The sequence below is a fragment of the Ovis aries genome, chromosome 2 (genome assembly GCF_016772045.2).
Source record: "Ovis aries strain OAR_USU_Benz2616 breed Rambouillet chromosome 2, ARS-UI_Ramb_v3.0, whole genome shotgun sequence".
NCBI lineage: Eukaryota > Metazoa > Chordata > Mammalia > Artiodactyla > Bovidae > Ovis > Ovis aries.
The window spans coordinates 230,493,067-230,514,046 of NC_056055.1; the positions used below are offsets into that span (position 1 = coordinate 230,493,067).

A 20,980-nucleotide genomic window follows, 5' to 3' on the forward strand; every position below is an offset into this window, starting at 1 on the left:
CCATCCTAGAGGAGATCAGTCCTGAGTGTTCATTGGCAGGACTGATGTTGAAGCTGAAACTCCAATACTTTGGCCACCTGACATGAAGAGCTGACTCACTGGAAAAGACCCTGATGCTGGGAAAGACTGAAGGTGGGAGGAGGTAGGACAACAGAGGATGAGATGGCTGGATGGCATCACCAACTCAATGCGAATGAGTTTCAGTAAACTCCCGGAGTTTGTGATGGACAGGGAGTCGGATGTGCTGCAGTCCATGGCGTAGCAAAGATTCGGACACAACTGAGTGACTGAACTGAACTGAACTGAACTGAAAGTCACCAAGAGATCAGAATGAGAAACAGATACTGATCCGTGTAGTCTGCAGTTCAGGTTACTTCTTTCCTCACATACTCTCACAGAATAAAGTCTTCAATCATAGTGTGTCCAGAGTCAATTTGCCTCCATCATCAGCATGGGTACCACCTGTTAGAAATGCCAATTCTTAGTCCTTTCTCTGATGTTCTGAGTCAAAACCGGCATTGTAAGAAGATCTTTACAATTTGTATGCACATTTAAGTTTGAAAAATATTGATCGAGAGCAGTGCTTTTCAACTTTGGCTACATGGAATTTGTCTGGACTCTTTTAAAAAACGGTGCCCAGACCCCACTTAAACAATGAAATCTGAATTTATAGGAGAGATGTGGAGGGGTCTGAACATTAGTGGCTCTATCTAAGCACCTCAAAAGATTCATTTTCTAGTGACTTCTCAGTAGAATAAATAACCAATGACATCTGATACAAAAAGTTTCAAATTTCAGAGAAAGTATTGGTAACTTTCATAAGATTGGGCATCTGATAACATCAGACTTCTAAATAGCAGCAGGTGAACAAATGACGAAGAAGCAATGCTTTCAAAATAGAAGAAAGTATTTCTAGCTTAGACTTCTATCTCAATCTAAGTGTTAGTAGCTCAGTCGTGTCCAACTCTTTGTGACCCCATGGACTATAGCCCGCCAGGCTCCTCTGTCCATGGAATTCTCCAGGCAAGAATATTGGAGTGGGTTGCCATTTCCTCCTCCAGGGAATCTTCCCAACCCAGGGATCAAACCCAGGTCTCCTGCATTGAAGGTGGATTTTTTTTTTTCCCCATCTGGGTCACCAGAGAATTCCCATCCCAGTGTAAATGGGATCTATAAAATATGAAAGTAGACTAAAAAATATTGGAGATGTAACCACCCTTCTCAGAAGCCATATTAAGAATGTTCACTGAAAGTGTAGTATCAATCAAGACAGAGAAAGACAGGAAGGTAACACAGACAGGATCACATGTACATGCACACGTGTGGCAGGCGTGAGAACAAACAGATTGTCACGAAGCAGAAGGACCACAGGGCCCAGGAGAGTTGTCTCCAAAAAGGGAATGAATGCATAGCTAACCTGATGTGTTTGGTTATAAGACTTGACTTGAGCTGTTATATTTGTAACTGAATTAAGAGTCAATATATGCATATACCTATTCACACATACAAATATAAAGTAAAAGAAACATATTTATGTGTGTACAAAATATATATGCATATATAAAGCTAAATAATAAAAAAAAGGCAACTGTCAACATCAAAAAGCAATCTAAAAATGCACATTAATTTAGAATTAGTAGCTTGTCCTTTGGGAAGATCCCCTGGAGGAGGGCATGGCAACCCACTCCAGTATTCTTGCCAGAAAAAAACCCCTGGGAAGAGAAGCCAGGCGGACTATAGTCCATGGGGGTCTCAAAGAGTCGGACACGACTGAAATGACTTAGCATACAGCAGCACAGCTTATCTTTTAATAACGTCTGTTGTTGCTTAGTTGCTAAATCGTATCTGACTCTTTTGTGACCCCATGGACTGACAGGTTCTTCTCTTCATGAGATTTCCCAGTCAAGTTTACTGGAGTGGATTGCCATTTCCTTCTCCAAGGGGTTTTCCCCACCAAGGATTGAACCTGTGTCTCCTGCATTAGCTGGTGGATTCTTTAACATGGAGCCACCTGGGAGCCTATATTATTATACCACATAATGATGCCTCATTTCAGTTCAGTCACTCAGTCATCTCTGACTCTTTGTGACCCAATGGACTGTGGCACGCCAGTAAGTTGGAGCTTACTCAAACTCATGTCTATTGAGTTGGTGATGCCATCCAACCACCTCATCATCTGTCGTCCCCTTCCCCTCCTGCTCTCAATCTTTCTCAGCATCAGGGTCTTTTCAAATGAGTCAGTTCTTCACATCATGTGGCCAAAGTACTTGAGTTTCAGCTTCAGCATGAGTCTTTTCAATGAATATTCAGGACTGATTTCCTTTAGGATGGACTGGTTGGATCTCCTTATAGTCCAAGGGACTCTCAAGAGAGTCTTCTCCAACACCACAGTTCAAAAGCACCAATTCTTCAGCGTTCAACTTTCTTTATAGTCCAACTCTCACATCCATACATGACTGCTGGAAAAACCATAGCTAATGTCTACATGATATAATAATACAAACACTGAATATTGATTTATTTACTGAAATAATATGCATTATTATACTGAAGATAAGAGGGGAATATAGAGGTGATCCAAGAGGATAATAGTATGTACAAACCAATAGATATGGCTCAATCCAAAACTCAACGGATATAGTGCATGTGTGTGTGCATGCTCACTCCTGTCTGACTCTTTTCCAGCCCATGGACTGTAACCCACAAGGCTCCTCTGTTTATGGGGTTTTTCCAGGAAAAAAATACTGGAGTGTGTTTCCATTTCCTCCTCCAGGGGATATTCCTGCCCCAGGGGTTGAACCCATGTCTCCCACATTGCAGGAGGATTCTTTACCACAGCGCCACAGGGAAACAGCACTGTGTTGTTTTCTGTCCATGGGGATTCTCTAGGCAGGAGTACTGGAGTGGGTTGCCAAAACCTCCTTCAGGGAATCTTCCCAACCCGGGGATCAAACCCAGGTCTCCCGCATTGTGGGTGGGTTCTTTACCATCTGAGCCATCAGGGAAGCCCACAGATACAGTAGTAGCAGGTTATCTGGTTATCTGCAGGTAAAGAACAGATACGGCTTGTAAAGGAGTAGAGAGTTTGCCTCTTAGAACAGGAATCAGGAAAATGGATTTAGGTGATATACTATGGATACCAGGCTTATGTATAGTTTCAAAAGTTCAACACACAATTCAGAGGTGCAGCCAGTGACAAGCCAGTGAGGTGGAGCTAATGCCTGCCCTGAGAGGATTGCTGTATGTTGTGGGATTTTGAGAAGAGCAAGAGTCATTTTGGATGGGGGATTTGGAGGAGCCAGTGTTGAGAACAGAGGTCCCATACTCCCCCGCTGTGAAATGCATCTTTGTGTTGGTGGCTCTGGCCATTGTTGTCAGTGCCTCCTGCTACTTCAAGTGTGATTTTCTTAGACTTAGGGTTAACCCTGAGGCTTTACTCAAAATATCCCAACTTCATTTTTTTAAGGGTTGCATAACAGGACTTTTTTTTTTTTTTTTCATCATGCTTCTTACTCAGATGGATTGTGGCTGGTTTCTCCATAGCCTTGAATTATTTCTATGCTTTTGTTTATAGCCTGAGAATTATTTTTCCCTGAAAATACCAGAGAGAATGTGGGTTGGTGTTCAAAAATTAATGAGCACTGGTCCTGGCTCTATCTTTTGCTAATATTATGACCTCAGGCACAAGCCATTAACCATTCTGAGCCTGTGTCTTCATATGTTAAATGAAACAATAATGACCAATTGTTTGTTTTATAGGGTTATTATGAGTATCTAATGAAGTGTGGATGGAAAAGCCTGGGCTAACTATAAATTTTTATAGATCTCAGAGAATTTTGTTATTATAGCTATTGTTTAAATGTTGTTCATCTATTTTATCATCGTGCTATCATTTCATCTTTAAATTTGGTTGTCCAGATTAGTCTGCTGTGGAGGGAGCTGCTAGGTGATTCATATGGAAATAGAAAGCTAGAACTAAGGGTCCATAATAATTTCACATGGATATACTTGATATGAATAAAGAGAAATGTTGATGATCAAGGTCAAAGTTGAGAAAGGAGATGGATCATTTATTCCAGTAAATTTAAATATCTTACAATTTAGGTTGGATACCATTTTGTTTAAAAAAATAAAAGGAAAAGAATGTAGGTGTGGTTCCTGGTAAGGAATATAACTTTACATTTGGATACATTTTAACAAAGTTCTGAGAAATAATTTTTGGAATAATGATACAGAAGACTTGTATGCCTAGACATAATGTTCCAGAATATGAAAAGATGTAATCCGGTGGGTGAAGATTGTTTAGAGAGGTAATTTTATATTTAGGTTTTCCTAATCTTTGTATGCATTTCAAATGAAATGGAACAATCTTGTTTATTGTCATGAATAGATATAAAGCTTTTAAAATATATAACAGAGAAGAGTTCAGTTATCTATAACCTAATAGAAAAATATCAGGGAAAAATAAAGTCAAATTGTAGCATATGTTTAAATTTTCAATTTAAAAATATACGTCACTTACAAATTACTAATTTCTGACTCCCATCAGAAAGAAAAAATCAAACAGAAAAATCATACTGTGAAGCTTTGAAGTCAAAAGAAGCAAACAGTAACTTGCAGCAGCCAAAGATAGTGACCTATTTTTCAATGGTTTTTTTTAATAACAATCTTAAAAATGACATTTCTATCACAGCACACTTTAGACAAACTATTTTTAAGGAATAATTTAGTTCTGAGATGCAAGAGAAACAGTTCTCTGTGGTATATGTATTTCACCCAGAAGAGTTTGTGGATAATATCACCCTATTTTTAAACTGAAAGCTAAATTGTGCTATTTTGATTGCACCTCACCTGATGCAAAGAGCCGACTCATTGGTAAAGACCCTGGTGCCGGGAAGGATTGAAGTCAGGAGGAGAAGGGGGTGATAGTGGATGAGATGGTTGGATGGCATCACTGACTCAATGGAGATGAGTTTGAACAAACTCCGGGAGATAGTGAAGGACAGAGAAGCCTGGTGTGCTAGTCCATGGAGTCACAAAGAGTCAGACTTGACTTAACTGCTGAACACAGAGGAATAGAGAAGTCCTTGAGCCAGCCTCCACCAGCAGGTGATGGAGAGCAGTTCAGTGTACTCTGTACTCCTGGGACAGAATCTGTAGGAGGAAAATTCTGAAGGAGCCTCTGAATTCCTGATCTTCATGAAGCTTTTCAGGAAAGAAGAACACAGCATGCTGTGTTCTGGTACACTCACGCCAGAAGACCAAACAGAGCCACGCTTTGTAGACCTGAACAGCAATGAAACTTGGTGTATTGGTTTCCTAATTATTGCATATTTAGTGACTTGATACGAACTTATTACCTCACCACTCTGGAGGTCAGAAATCTTAAAGGTATTTCCAGACTAAAATCAAGGTGTCAAAAAGAGCTGAGTTGCTTCTGGAGGCTGTAGAATGGAATCTATTTCTTTGCCTTTCCCATCTTTTGAAGGCCACTTGCATCCTTGGTCTATGGCCCCTTTCTCTTATCATTTAAACTTCTGCTTCCATCATTACATCTTCTCTGACCTTGATTCTTCTTCCTCTTCCTTTCACTTATGAGAATCCTTGTAATTACATCAGGTTTGCCAGGATAATCCAGAATGATCTTCCTATCACAAGTGCATGTGTATGCTAAGTCACTTCAGTTGTGTCTGACTCTTTCTGACCCCATGGACTGAGGCCACCAGGCTCCTCTGTCCATGGGATTCTCCAGACAAGAATACTGAAGTGGGCTGCCATGCCCTCCACCAGAGGATCTTCCCTCCTGTCTCAAGACCCTTAACTTAATTACAGCTGAAAATTCCCTTTTGCCATGTAAAGAAACACAAGCGCATATTTCAGGGAATAAGACATGGACATCTTTGGGGAGGCATTGTTTTGTTGACCACATTTAGGGAGTCAGAAGTGAGGCAGGAATTCACAACTAGGTTTTCATATGCTAAACCAGGCCATGACTGAGCCAAGAAGGTTTTATGAAGCTTACAGGTATGTTAGTGATTCTTGAGATGCATTGAGAAACTGGTTTGCCCAACAAAAAGTTGGGAGACTATCCTAACTATCACTCAGTCGTGTCCAACTCTTTGAGACCCCATGGACTCTAGCCTACCAGGTTCCTCCGTCCATGGGATTCTCCAGGCAAGAATACTGGAGTGGGTTGCCATTTCCTTCTCCAGGGGTTCTTCCCGACCCAGGGCTTGAACCTGGGTCTCCCACATTGGAGGCAGACGCTTTAACCTCTGAGCCACCAGTGAAGCCTTTCTTAACTATTAGAGGACTCAAATTGACATACTGAGAGCCAATGTTAGTGGAATTAGGTAGATATCTTAGCATTCATTGGCATCCTAACAGTACCTGTAAGTAGAAGAAAAACATTAAAAATGGCCTAAGTGATGATATAATTTTCATACACAATCAGTTCAGGGGAATGGGCATCAAGGAGTTTTGTTTTGTTTTGTTTTGTTTTCAACTTGGTTATTTTTCCATTTTCCAGCAGTGCTATCATTTCAGTCAGTTTTGTCTAGAGCTGGTCCCTCTTGCTGTCACAATAAACCTCCAGTGGCAATCAGGGATGAATGGCCAACTTAGGTTAGGAGGCTATTCCTGGACCAAAAATAGTTACCAGAGAAATAATGGGAGGGTTGGTTTAAACTAATTAGAGGCTTCCCCTGGGGCTGGGATGGATCCATGTTCCTCTGAATCATATGAGCAAAATTGTGGTTCTGCAAAAAAAAAAAAAAAAAAAAAAAGTAAAGGAATCAGCAGTCTCTACCATTAAAAATTAAACTGTCCCCATGGTTCTCAGTTGCCTGAGAAAGGTGCAGAATTTATTGAAATCCAGCTGCTGCCATTGTGGGTCAATCAAATCCTGGTCTAAAGATTTGACTGTATGTTGCAACTTAGAATAAGTCTGTTTATAAACCACATCTTTCATATTAAGTGTATTTACCTCAAAGTTTCCATATTTCTACTGGAACTAACAGCTGCATTTCATGTGAAAATTTTCATTTAGTAGCACTGCAAACAGCAGTTCAAAGTCTATTCTCTCCTACCCAAGTGAGCGCAGCTGGCCAATCTCAGCGTTATTTCATACTTCATTTAAAGTTGCTAAGTGATTTCACAGTGCCAGTGTACTTGGAGAAGCAAGCTATAACCAAACAAAAAATAAATATATTAACTACTACCAAGATCAAAGTCTTGTTTTGTTTTGTTCCGTTCTAGTATTGAAATCAAGACTCCTTCAGGAATCTTGTCTTCCAGAAATTAAGGTCACCTGATCTCTTAATCATAGGAAAATGCAACAATATAATCAGCAAGGAAAAAATAAAACTAGCTTGAAGTCTCAACTGCTTGACTTCTTTAAATACTTCTGAAAAATCAGATTGAGTAAACATATCCGTCCTTCTCATTGCCTTTTTTATACTGTGAAATTTTTTTCTATAGCTTACTCTGAAAGTAGAGTGCATTAGTTTTCCATTGCTGCTATAATAGAAAGTAATCACAAATTCACTGGCTTATAATAACATAGACTTATTATCTTAACGTTCATTCTGGAGCTCAGAACATTAAGACCCCTCAGACCCCTGAGAGGGGTCATACTGGGCTAAAATAAGTTTACCTTGAAGTTACCCAAAATGTTTAAAAAATACATAATAATGCTAGTGCCTGTCTTCAGCCTTCTAGTTCTGGTTTTTCAACTTTTATTTTTTAACTACAGGTTACAATGTATTTTGTCTACATTGGAATTTGAAGTCTAGATGAATATAACAATGTGTGTGTCAGCCACTCAGCCATGTCTGACTCTTTGTGACCCATGAGCTGTAGCCTGCTAGCCTCCTCTGTCCATGGAATTTTTCCATGAAGCAGCACTGGAGTGGGTCACCGTTTCTTCCTCCAAGGATCTTCTTGGACCAGGGATTGAACCCATGTCTCCTGCAATGGCGGGCAGATTCTTTACCACTAGAGCCACCTGGGAAGTCTGATCTCATTATATTTTTATTCCTAACTCAGTGAAAATCTAAAATCTTACAACTTAAAAAAAATTTTGTATTTGTAGATCTCACAACGAATTTTCATATGTATGGAAGGGTTCTTTTTTTAAGTTGTTTAATACAAAAGTTTATGATAGCTGTGCAACCAGTTAGCAATAATGAAACCCTTGATGTCTAATGTGATATTCTTAATTAAGAAGACATAGATATAAATACATAGTAAGTTTTACTGTGGTTCCTGATGCAGATCTGGTACATAAGGTATACAAAGTGAGTAAATGAATCTCTCACCTAGCTTTATGTGTTATTTTTGTACATGCAAAAGAATTTGGGGATTAAACCAGGTATTTTTATGTGACTGGAAAAGGTGAGGATATAGACACGTCTTTTATTTTTCAGATAGGAAATTTCCAGAGCAGATGAAGCATACTTGCTGGAAGCATTGACTTGTTAGAAAATTCTCCCAACAGTTTTCCCAAAGATATGAAAACTTCAGCTCTTGCCAACAATGAATGCAGTCAAATTTTCATTCAGTATTGACACAGTTGGAAAAATGTATGCTCAGTCATATCTTTGCGAGCCCATGGACTATAGCCCACCAGGTTCCTCTGTTCATGGGATTCTCCAGGCAAGAATACTGGAGTGGGTTGTCATTTCTTTCTCTAGGGTATCTTTCCGACCCAGGGACTGAACCCTGCATTGCAGGCGGATTCTTTACAACTGAGCCACTGGGAAAACCCTAATGTTGGCTAAAGGCTTTTAAATTAGAGACAGTCCTTGAGTTATTCCCAGTTGTTTATTTAAAGCTGCCTAAAAACAAGCAAAAGAATGACAACAATGGATGTGCCACTGAGTGCCAACTTGATTAAGTCACTTGACAATAAATAACTTGGCAAGACCAGTCTAATGGCAGAAAACATACTCAGTCTGTGCTTTGAGCGTTTACAACTGCAGGGACATAGAGATTCCATAACGACAGAGTAACATGTCAAATCAACCCCAGGGCTGACAAAAATAACATGCTTTAGACAAAATGTAAAAAGCAAATATTTGAAAGTACTAGAGAGTGACGAGGGAGGGCAGAGATCAGAGGGGTCACCAGGGGGTGACATTCACATTTAAGTGGTTTTCTTACCTGAGGGTTCTTCCCAGCTCACTCCCCAGTAAGCGGAATAGAACTCAGACATGGGCTGTCAAGATAGCATAGTGTAGTAAGAAAGTACTGGGAGAAACCCCAGAAATGTCTGCTGTTTCTTTTTCCAGGTTTGATTAGCTTCCTCACATGTGCTGATCTGTTCGCAGACCCCCCGGGGACCTGCCTCAGATTCTTAAGCTTCCTGTCTAGGCAGTTTTCTCCTCTCCGGGGTTTTGCCCTATGACGTGTAGTGGCCTCTGTCTCCAGCAGTCCAGATCCATCCTGTGGTCTTGAAACTCTAGCAGGCAGAAACTGTGGCAACAGGAGGGCTCATCCCATTCGTTTCCCTTCTCTCAGCGATCATGGATCTTCACTGCTAGCTATTTAATTTCCAGGGCCTTATGTTGTCTATTTCCTGCTTCTAGGACACCAGTTACCTGTGTGATACCTCATTTCTCATTGTTCTACAGCCTATCGGTGTCCCTTTCTTCTTTGCTCGGGGCCTTGCCTGCGTGTATGTGGGAATGCGTGTGTTTTAACTTTCCCTCTTCATGTCAGTCACGCTCCTAATTGTATCTGTGGAATGTCTTGTTCAAGAGAGATGCTCCTGCCTCTTTCTCAGCTGCAAGAGATCACCAATGAGAGGTATGGGGATTTTTTGTCTTTTCTTTCTTCTAACATTGCCTTGGTAGCAATGAGCTAGCAGATTTCTTCTAACCTGCTTCTTGCGTGATGGCCGTACTCCCCGCCCGGCCATAGGGGAGCCAGCCCTACCTCTCCTTCCTCTAGGGGAAGCTTGTGTCTCACTGGAATCCATGCTGCCTTGTTACGCTGTGACCTCAGCCCTCTGCAGGCTTCCAGAAAGTTGTAACTGTCATTTATCTGACTTTTTCTTATTGGTAGTTGGGGACAGACAGCCTTTCTAGCTTTTATATTTTGGACAAAGTAGAATCTTTCATTAGATGTATTCCTAGATATATGATTATTTTTTGATACTTAATATGCCAGCAAATTTGGAAAACTCAGCAGTGGCCACAGGACTGGAAAGGGTCAGTCTTCATTCCAATCCCAAAGAAAGGCAATGCCAAAGAATGCTCAAATTATCACACAATTGCATTCATCTCACATGCTAGTAAAGTAATGCTCAAAATTCTGCAAGCCAGGCTTCAGCAGTATGTGAACCCTGAACTTCAAGATGTTCAAGGTGGTTTTAGAAAAGGCAGAGGAACCAGAGAGATCAAATTGCCAACATCCACTGGATCATTGAAAAAGCAAGAGAGGTCCAGAAAAACATCTATTTCTGCTTAGTTGACTATGTCAAAGCCTTTGACTAGGTGGATCACAATAAACTGTGGAAAATTCTTCAAGAGATGGGAATACCAGACCACCTAACCTGCCTCTTGAGAAACCTATATGCAGGTCAGGAAGCAACAGTTAGAACTGGACACGGAACAACAGACTGGTTCCAAATAGGAAAAGGAGTACGTCAAGGCTGTATATTGTCACCCTGCTTATTTAACTTATATGCAGAATACATCATGAGAAACACTGGGCTGGAAGAAGCACAAGCAGGAATCAAGATTGCTGGGAGGAATATCAATAACCTCAGATATGCAGATGACACCACCCTTATGACAGAAAGTGAAGAGGAGCTAAAAAGCCTCTTGATGAAAGTGAAAGAGGAGAGTGAAAAAGTTGGCTTAAAGCTCAACATTCAGAAAACGAAGATCATGTCATCTGGTCCCACCATTTCATGGGAAATAGATGGGGAAATAGTGGAAACAGTGTCAGACTTTATTTTTGGGGGCTCCGGAATCACTGCAGATGGTGACTACAGCCATGAAATTAAAAGACGCTTACTCCTTGGAAGGAAAGTTATGACCAACCTAGATAGCATATTCAAAAGCAGAGACATTACTTTGCCAACAAAAGTCCATCTAGTCAAGGCTATGGCTTTTCCAGTGATCATGTATGGATGTGAGAGTGGAACTGTGAAGAAAGCTGAGAGCCGAAGAACTGATGCTTTTGGACTGTGGTGTTGGAGAAGACTCTTGAGAGTCCCCTGGACTGCAAGGAGATCCAACCAGTCCATTGTAAAGGAGATCAGTTCTGGGTGTTCATTGGAAGGACTGATGCTAAAGCTGAAACTCCAGTAATTTGGCCACCTCATGTGAAGTGTTGACTCATTGGAAAAGACTCTGATGCTGGGAGGGATTGGGGTCAGGAGGAGAAGAGGACGACAGAGGATGAGATGGCTGGATGGCATCATCGACTCGATGGACATGAGTATGAGTGAACTCCGGGAGTTGGTGATGGATAGGGAGGCCTGGCATGCTGCAGTTCATGGGGTTGCAAAGAGTCTGACATGACTGAGCAACTGAACTGAACTGAACTGAAAGGGTACTATTTGAATATTTTATTTGGTATTTTTGCTGGTGTGCAGGAATACAAGTGATTTTTATGTATTGATATTAGCTGCTGTTGGCTCAGTTGCTCCGTCATGCTCGACTCTTTGTGACCCGGTGGACTGTAGCCCGCCAGGCTGCTCTGTCCATGGGATTTCCCAGGTAAGAATCCTGGAATGTGTTGCCATCTTCTACTCCACATGATCTTCTGGACCCCAGGATCAAACCTGAATCTCCTGCTGCTCCACAGCATTGCAGGCAGACTTTAGTTGATATTAGATATATTGCTAAATTCATGTATTAATTTTAATAGATTATTCTTTTGATTTTCTAACTACTCAATTCCTAGTCTTCAAATTATTGCTTCCTTTCACTTTGGCCACCTAATGCAAAGAACTAACTCTTTTGAAAAGACCCTGATGCTGGGAAAGATTGAAGGCAGGAGGAGAAGGGGAAGACAGAGGATGAGATGGTTGGATGGCGTCACTGACTCAATGGACATGAGTTTGAGCAAGCTCTGGGAGTTGATGAGGAAAAGGGAAGCCTGGCATGTTCCAGTCCATGGAGTTGCAAAGAGTTGGACACAATTGAGTGACTGAATTGAACTGAACTTTCAATAACCATAAATCTTATTTCATTTTATAATCTTTTGCTACCACAAGGGGGGCATCCCAGGTGGCCCTACGGGTAAAGAACCCACCTGCCAACACAGGAGATGTAAGAGACACAGGTTTGATCCCTGAGTTGGGAAGATCTGCTAGAGAAGGAAATGGCAACCCAGTCCAGTATTCTTACCTGGAGAATCCCAAGGACAGAGGAACCTGGTGGACTACAGTCCATAGGGTCACAAAGAGTTGGACATGACTGAAGCAACTTAGCATGCACACACGTGCTACAGCAAGGATGTTTAAAATGATGTTAAATACAAGTGGTGATAAGGTAACATTTTCAGTCTCATAGGAAATCTTTAAATACTTCATCATTAAGTATGATATTTGCTATAGAATTTCCCAGATATTCTTTACTAGATTAGAAAGCAATCTTTTATTCTTAGTGTGTTAAGAGCTTTTCTAGGGAATATAAGTGAATTTCTATACCTTTTCAGATGATTGCAAGGCTTTTCTTTTTATTGGGTTAATGTAAAAAATAACATTAGATTTTAAGGTGTTAAGATGTCTTTGCATTTTGTGAATAATCACTTTGTCATGATGTAGTGATATTCTTTTTATACATTGCTAGGTGCAATTTACTCAGTTATTATGGCATGATTTTAAATTTCAGAATCAAAATTTTTTATAAAGTTTTATTCATATGTTTATTTATTTTAGGGCTCTACTGCTGTTATGTTTCCCTGGAAATTTAAGCATTTTGTCAAAGATTTTTTAACATATTGACATATAGTTGTCAATATCATGCTCAACTGTTTTAAAATCACATATGTACGTATGTAGGTTAATATGTCTTCTTTTATATTTCCAACACTAATAATTAAGCTATCACTTTCTCTCCATCCAACCACTCTCTCCTCTCCCTTTTTTTTCTATCTCCTTTCTTCTCTCTACTTTTTTTTTAGATTAGCCTTGCCAGAGACTTATGAAATTTATTAGTATTTTAAAAATTTAATATTATGGATTTGTTAATTTTCTTCCTTGTGTATTTGTTTTCTTTACCAGTTTCTGCTCTTATCTTTATTTTTTCCTACTGTTTACATTCTTTGGGTTAATTTGCTGCCTTTTTTCCCCCTAAATTCTCGATCATTATTTTTTTTAGCCTTCTTCTTTCTTATTTTATACCTGAGGCATCTTCCTCAGCATTGTTTAGTTGCATCCTGCATCTTTCTCATAATTATTTATGCTAAATATTTTCTAAATTCCATTTAGTTAGTCCCTCAGTTGTGTCTGACTCTTTGTTAGCCCGTGGACTGGAGCCCACCAGGTTCCTCTGTCCATGGGATTGTCCAGGCAAAAATACTTGAGTGGGTTGTCATTTCCTTCTCCAGCAGATCTTCCCGACCCAGGGATCGAACCTTGGTCTTCTGCATTTCAGGCAAATTCTTTACTGTCTGAGCCACAAGGGAAGCCTCCCATTTAGTTGCATCTTTCAATCCAAAAATGTCTAGATGTGTATTTCTTAGGGTTCAAACTTTGATGTTTTAAGATATCTTTTTAAAATTGATTTCCTAATTTTTCTGTGGCATGAAAACGTGCATGCATGTTAAATCATTTCAGTCATGTCCAACTCTTTGCGACCCCATGTACTGAAGCCTGCCAGGTTCCTTTGTCTATGGGATTATCCAGGCATGAATACTGGAGAGGGTTGTCATTCCCTTCTCCAGGGGATCTTCCCAACCCTAGGATCCAACCAGCATCTCTTATGTCTCCTGCAATGGCAGGCATGTTATTTACCACTAGCTCTACCTGGGAAGCCCCAAAGTTGGAGTTACTATAACATTCTATTGAGATTTATTTTATTGAGCATTATTGTATGATCTTGCTAAATATCACTTGTGCACTTGAAAATAATCTGTATTTCACACTGTACAATTTCAGTTGGTTTACATTTATGAATGGAGATGTTCAAATTTTAAATACCATTTCTTGATTTTCTTTTTCTACTGGAACTCTCAGTTACAGAGAGAGGTATGGTAAAATCTCCCAGTATAACACAAATTGGTCTATTGCTCCTTTTAGTTCTGTCAAATTTTATATATTTGCAGATTTGTAAATTTTAACATATGGTAAGGCTTTTTTCATTGTGTGCATAATAGTTAAGATGAGTAATGTCAGTAGTGAGAGTTAATTATTGTCTTCAGCAATATGGAACTATTGGTAACCTGTACAAAATTAATTTTGCTGGAGTGATGAGAAAGTGAAAGTGAAGTGAAGTTGCTCAGTCCTGTCTGACTCTTTGCCACCCCGTGGACTGTAGCCCACCAGGCTCCTCCGTCCATGGGATTCTCCAGGCAAGAATACTGGAGTGGGTTGCCATTTCCTTCTCCAGGAGTGATGAGAACTAAAGGCTAATTAAAGTGCAATCAAGAGAGGATGAAAGGAGACTTGATGAGACCAACTGCACCGCAGCGGTGATTCGGCTGAGGGCGGCAAAGAGGGGTGCTCGGAAGTGGTCCTTGGCTTCCTCCCCTGGAGCCACAGAGAGCAGGGGTGTTGGTGAATGGCTTTCTTGCTGGTCACTTGTGGAGTGGGTAGACCCAGAGGGTCTGGGAGAGGGGCCAGCTCCCATCCCTGAGTTCCCAGAGACCCTGCTGCTTGCCTAGGCTGTGGGCGTGAGTGTGATTCTCTTCCTTCCTCCATTCTGTCACCACCTGGGAGTTTGGATTCAGGATTTGTTCCTAATCTCCAAGACTTTGATAACAAACTTACAGAAGCTGATGCTTATCTACAAATCTTGTCGGTTGAAGCTTTTTGACGACAAACTTCAAAACTGCAGAGACGATGAACAGAGAAAGAAAACTGAAACCCTCAAAGAGACAACAAATAGCTTGGTAGAATCAATTAAACACTGCATTGTATCACTGCAGATTGCTAAAAGTACTATTAATCCTGTGGATGCAATATATTAACCTTGGAACCTGTGGTCAACACAGTGCCTTCCCAGACTGTCTTACCTCCAGAACCTACTCTGAGTTGTGTGATTCAGAGCAGCGTTCATCTTCGTTACCAGTTGGACCTGTATTAGCAACCTTGGGACGTCATCAGACTCCAACACCAAATAGTACAGGCAGTGGCCACTCACCACCTAGTAGCAGTCTGATTGCTCCAAGCCATGTCAACTTGTCTCCAAACACAGTCCCAGAGTTCTCTTACTCTAGCAATGAAGATGAATTCTATGATGCAGATGAATTCCTTCAGAGTGGCTCATCCCCAAAGTGCTTAAAAGATTCCTTGGCATCTGCCTCAGTCTTGATACACAGGGGCTCAGGAAATAGTCTAAAGTGCCCAGATACCACGAATCACTTAATTCTTCCATCTCCAATGGAACAAGCGATGCTGACCTTTTTGATTCACAAGATTATAGAAATGACCAAGGGGATGCAGGGTCGGTGGAAAAGCACAAGAGTGTTAGCATGCATCTGTTGTCACAATTTAGACTTGGAATGGATCTTATGAAGGTAGTTCTTTCAACATTTATTCCTGAAAGAAGATCTCTTTTAGAAATGCACGCAGACTTTTGCACATCCGGATCTACTTGTGAGTATTAGTGACCAGAAGGATGCCAGAGACCGAATGGTTCAGGTTGTGAAATGGTATCTCTCAGCCTTTCATGCAGGAAGGGGAGGATCAGTTGCCAAAAAGCCATACAACCCCATTTTGGGTGAAATCTTTCAGTGTCACTGGACATTACCAAATGATACTGAAGAGAATGCAGAGCTAGTTTCAGAAGGACCAGTTCCCTGGGTTTCCAAGAATAGTGTAACATTCGTGGCTGAGCAGATTTCTCATCATCCACCCATTTCAGCCATTTATGCTGAGTGTTTTAATAAGACGATACAATTCAATGCTCATATCTGGCCCAGATCAAAATTCCTCGGGATGTCAATTATGGTGCACAACGTAGGGCAGGGCTATGTCTCGTGTCTGGAGCATGATGAACGTTACATTCTCACATTCCCCAATGTTTACAGCAGGTCTATCCTCACAGTGCCCTGGCTGGAACTAGGTGGAGAATGCAATATTAGCTGTTCCAAATCTGACTATAGTGCAAACATCATCTTCCACACTAACCTTTCTATGGGGGCAAGAAGCACAGAATTACCACTGAGATTTTTTTTTTCCCAAACGACAAGAAGTCTTTCTGCTCAATTGAAGGGGAATGGAATGGTGTAATGTATGCAAAATACTTAGAAGGGGAAAATGTAGCTTTTATAGATACCAAGAAGTTGCCTATAATCAAGGAGAAAGTGAGGAAGCTGGAAGATCAGAAAGAGTATGAATCCCACTGCCTTTGGAAGGATGTCACTTTCAACTTAAAAATCAGAGGCATTGATGCAGCATCTGAAGCCAAGCATAGACTTGAAGAATGACAAAGCAAAAGCCTGAGAAAGGAAGGAAAAGGAAATTCAATGGGAGACAAGGTTGTTTCATGAAGATGGAGAATGCTGGGTTTTTGATGGACCATTACTGAAAATGTCTTGGTGCTGCCAAGCATTAGGTTGGGAAACACAAAGTTTGCTCCTGGTTCCAGGACAGGAGGCATAATTACGCAACAATCCTCCTTTGGGAGAACCGATTCACTCTCTTCTTATTGCAGTGGTTCCTGTCTCAGGGATATTGGACTTTCTGAGGCAGATGAACAATTAAAGTGAGTAAAGCTTCCCTTTTTCCTGTCTGTGGCAGTTACAGTGTTGATTTTGGTCTTGAGAAAAACTTCGGGTTTGGAAAACAAGATGTCTGCTCCTTTTCCAAATCCCTTGATGTAAATCCCAGGCTTAAACTCTGCATTCCAGTACTGCTGTTGAGATATACAATGTCTGTTTCCTAGTTCAAATAATCTTGGGTTCTATATATACATATATATAATATAGTTGACACCAGATTTTTCATAAATACTCCATTTACTGTAAACGGAGTTGTTCCTCTGAGTTGTTTTAGAAAATTTAGCATAATGTATTAAAATCACATGTTAGGAAATTTCATGGTCTCACCTACAATAACTTTTATTTTGAAATGGAAATATTATTTTATTAAATTGTGTCTAACTCTAGACTAACTGTAGATTAAACTGTAGTTTAATTATACTCAATGCTTCTTAAGGCTTCATAAAGTAATTTTTCCAACCTTAAAAAAAAAAGAGAGAGGATGAAAGGAAACACATGGATATGGAGTTATAACAATTACATTCAAAGATTTGTTCATTCAGTAAGGGCATAAAAATGTGATGGTGACCAGAGAAGAAATGAAATTAAGGGACATTGTGTGTGTGTGTGTGTGTGTGTGTGTGTGTGTGTGTGTACTTAGGAAGTTCTTAAAGCATGTTTTTATGCAGGTGAGAATTTTATGCAGAGAGATATTTGAGGACTAATTTTGAAAGCAGGTTCCTGAGAGAATCTGGAACCCAGTTCAATGATGAAGAGTTGATGCTTTAGGGGAAGAAGAGAAAATGGACACGCATATGAGTAGATCAGTCAGTTTTGTGTTGGAAACACGTGGAAAATTTCTCCTCACTGTTTCTGTTTTCTCCGTGAAATAAGAATAATGGTCATCATCTGAGAATGAAGAGGGGCGAGGGGTCTTGGGGATTGCAATTAGAAGAGCATGTGGAGTAGTTTTATGACATAGTGAGAGAATAAAGAACTATGAAAATGTAGCAGGATGGTAAGACATCAGTGCATGCCTCTTTGAAGATGGTAGTTATGAAATAGAGGTGGGATTGGCTTTATGTCCCGCAAATAGCAAACCCTGAACAGCAGAGGTTGTATATCCTAAATTAGCAGTGGGTCACAAGATGCTTTTCTCTTTTCTAGATGAAATTATGCTGTTTGGACGCTTGTCTGGGGTCATCTATTGCATGTCTCAATTTAGTGCCAATTGCTAGACCATCATTTTTGTGTCTGTTGTAAATTTCCTGAAGATTTTGGAAACCAATTAATGCTCAATCCTAATTCTGAGTGCTGTAAAGGGTTGGTTTTTATTTTGTTTTGGTAGGCAGTCAGGAAGGACTCAGCAGGCGATTTTAACAGATGGCATGTTTGAACCGAAAGAAGTGAGAAGACTGACTTATTAGCTACCTGATAACACAGTCCTTTGTTGTCGTTTAGTCGCTAAGTCATGTATGACTCTGCAATGCCATGGACTGTAGCTCTAGAGGCTCCTCTACCCATGGGATTTCCCAGGCAAAAATAGTGGAGTAGACTTCCATTTCCTTCTCCGGGGGATCTTACCAACCCAGGGATCCAATCCCCATCTCCTGCACTGGCAGGTGGATTCTTTACCACTGACCCACTAGGGAAGTCCTGGCACATTCCTAGGTTATGCAAATGCATTGGTGTCTTAACAGAAGTCTCACACACAGACCATCATTTTCTGTTTTGTAACTTCTTGCATCCTTTTCACTGAAACCAAAGGGATTGACTCTTCCAAAGCTGCTGTCCGCGGACTTAGTTGGTACTTTTCTGCATCCCAGGGTCATCTAAAAGTCGGTGCTTCTTCATGATCAGATAGGTTTATTTTTGTGCTAACTTGAAGCGTCTGAAAACTAATTTATGTGATAGATTAAAGTGACAAAAAAAAAAAAACAAACAAAACAAAACAAACCACAACACCCTAGGCACAGCCATTTCACTTAGTGCAACAGATTTCCAAAATAAAACAGCTTTTATTTCACTATACTGTCCTCAGGAGAATCAGATACTGCTTGCCTGTTAAGTCCTTCACACATCGTTAGTTCCCAAGCAAGAGGGTGATAAATCTCACCACAGAACTAGTTCAGTGCACATAGGAAAAAAAGAAAAAAACAGAGCTGAGATGGTAACTGATTTGATCACAGACAGTAGGCACTGTTAAAAATACATACTAAATTTATATACATATTTTGGTTAGTAAAGAAAAATGTAATCCATGTGAAAGGTGAAGGATATAAGCTCAAATACCGCTTCATAACTCTCCTCCCTCTCTTCATACCGACAAGGCCATCTTGGGGCCTTACTGTTGCAGGAAGACGGACCCCTTCCAGGGCCCGAAACTGGGCTCTTGTCTAACACTCGGAAATGAATTGTCCAAGGAGACACATGTGCTGACAAAGCAAGAGGTTTTACTGGGAAAGGGCAGCTGGGTGGAGAGCAGTAGGGTAAGGGATCCCAGGAGAACTGCTCTGCCATGTGGCTTGCAGTCTCAGGTTTTATGGTGATGGATTAGTTTTCAAGTTGTCTTTGGCCAATCATTCTAATTCAGAGTCTTTCCTGGTGGCGCACAAATCGCTCAGCCAAGATGGATGCTAACAAGAGGGATTCTGGGAAGTGGATGGACATGCAGTGTCTCCTTTTGACCTTTCCTGAACTCTTCTGGTTGGTGGTGGCTTACTAGTTCCGTATTCCTTACCAGGATCTCCTGTCATAAAACACCTCATGCAAATGGTTACTAAAGGGCCTGGCCATGGGGGCGGCTTCAGTCAGTGTGCTTCCCCTAACATTACTGTCAGCATTTCAGCAGGGCAAGCCTTTCTTTGTAGGTGTTTCATGAATTCAATACGCATACTGAGAAGCAAGCATAGTTGTTGTTTATAACCTTCATAATTACTTGTCTTGTAAAGGAGTTATCTGGGCATAGTCTTCATTTTGGATCAAGTCACAGACATTCTTGTGGCAGAACAAATTCTAGATGTATTCCAGTGCATGAAACAATTCAGCACTCATCATTTCTGGCCGGTAGCCTGGCATGCCTTGATCTGACAAACCTTTCCAAAGAAGAAACATTTGTTGGCCATGATATTTAGGATAGAAAGTCTCAGACCAAAACAGATGAGAAAGTCCAGGTTGTTGATGATTTTGTGGATTTCTTTCTTTAGATGGGATTTTAAAGCTGTTAATAGCATTAAGAAGCTATTATCATAGGTCTAAGCAGAGATCAAATTGCCAACATCTGCTGGATCATGGAAAAAGCAAGAGAGTTCCAGAAAACATCTATTTCTGCTTCATTGACTATGCCAAAGCCTTTGACTGTGTGGATCATAATAAACTGTGGAAAATTCTGAAAGAGATGGGAATACCAGACCACCTGACCTGCCTCTTGAGAAACCTTTATGCAGGTCAGGAAGCAACAGTTAGAACTGGACATGGAACAACAGACTGGTTCCAAATAGGAAAAGGAGTACATCAAGGCTGTATATTGTTTGCCATCCTGCTTATTTAACTTATATGCAGAGTACATCATGAGAAACGCTGGGCTGGAAGAAGCACAAGCTGGAATCAAGATTGCCAGGAGAAATATCAATCACCTCAGATATGCAGATGATACCACCCTTAGGGCAGAAAGTGAAGAGGACCTAAAAAGCCTCTTGATGAAAGTGAAAGAGGAGAATGAAAAAGTTGGCTTAAAGCTCAACATTCAGAAAACGGAGATCATGGCATTTGGTCCCATTGCTTCATGGCAAATAGATGGGGAAACAGTGGAAACAGTGTCAGACTTTATTTTTGAGGGCTCCAAAATCACTGCAGATTGTGATTGAGGTAACGAAATTAAAAGACGCTTACTCCTTGGAAGGAAAGTTATGACCAACCTAGATAGCATATTCAAAAGCAGAGATATTACTTTGCCAACAAAGGTCTGTCTAGTCAAGTCTATGGTTTTCCCAGTAGTCATGTTATGGATGTGAGAGTTGGACTGTGAAGAAAGCTGAGCACCGAAGAATTGATGCTTTTGAACTGTGGTGTTGGAGAAGACTCTTGAGAGTCCCTTGGA

General features: G+C 40.6%; 1 pseudogene; it reads left to right on the top strand.

The window, feature by feature from the left end:
* Positions 1–14,346: 14,346 nt before the first annotated feature.
* LOC101119192 (oxysterol-binding protein-related protein 9-like) lies at positions 14,347–16,837 on the top strand (annotated as a pseudogene).
* The last annotated feature ends 4,143 nt before the right edge of the window (positions 16,838–20,980 follow it).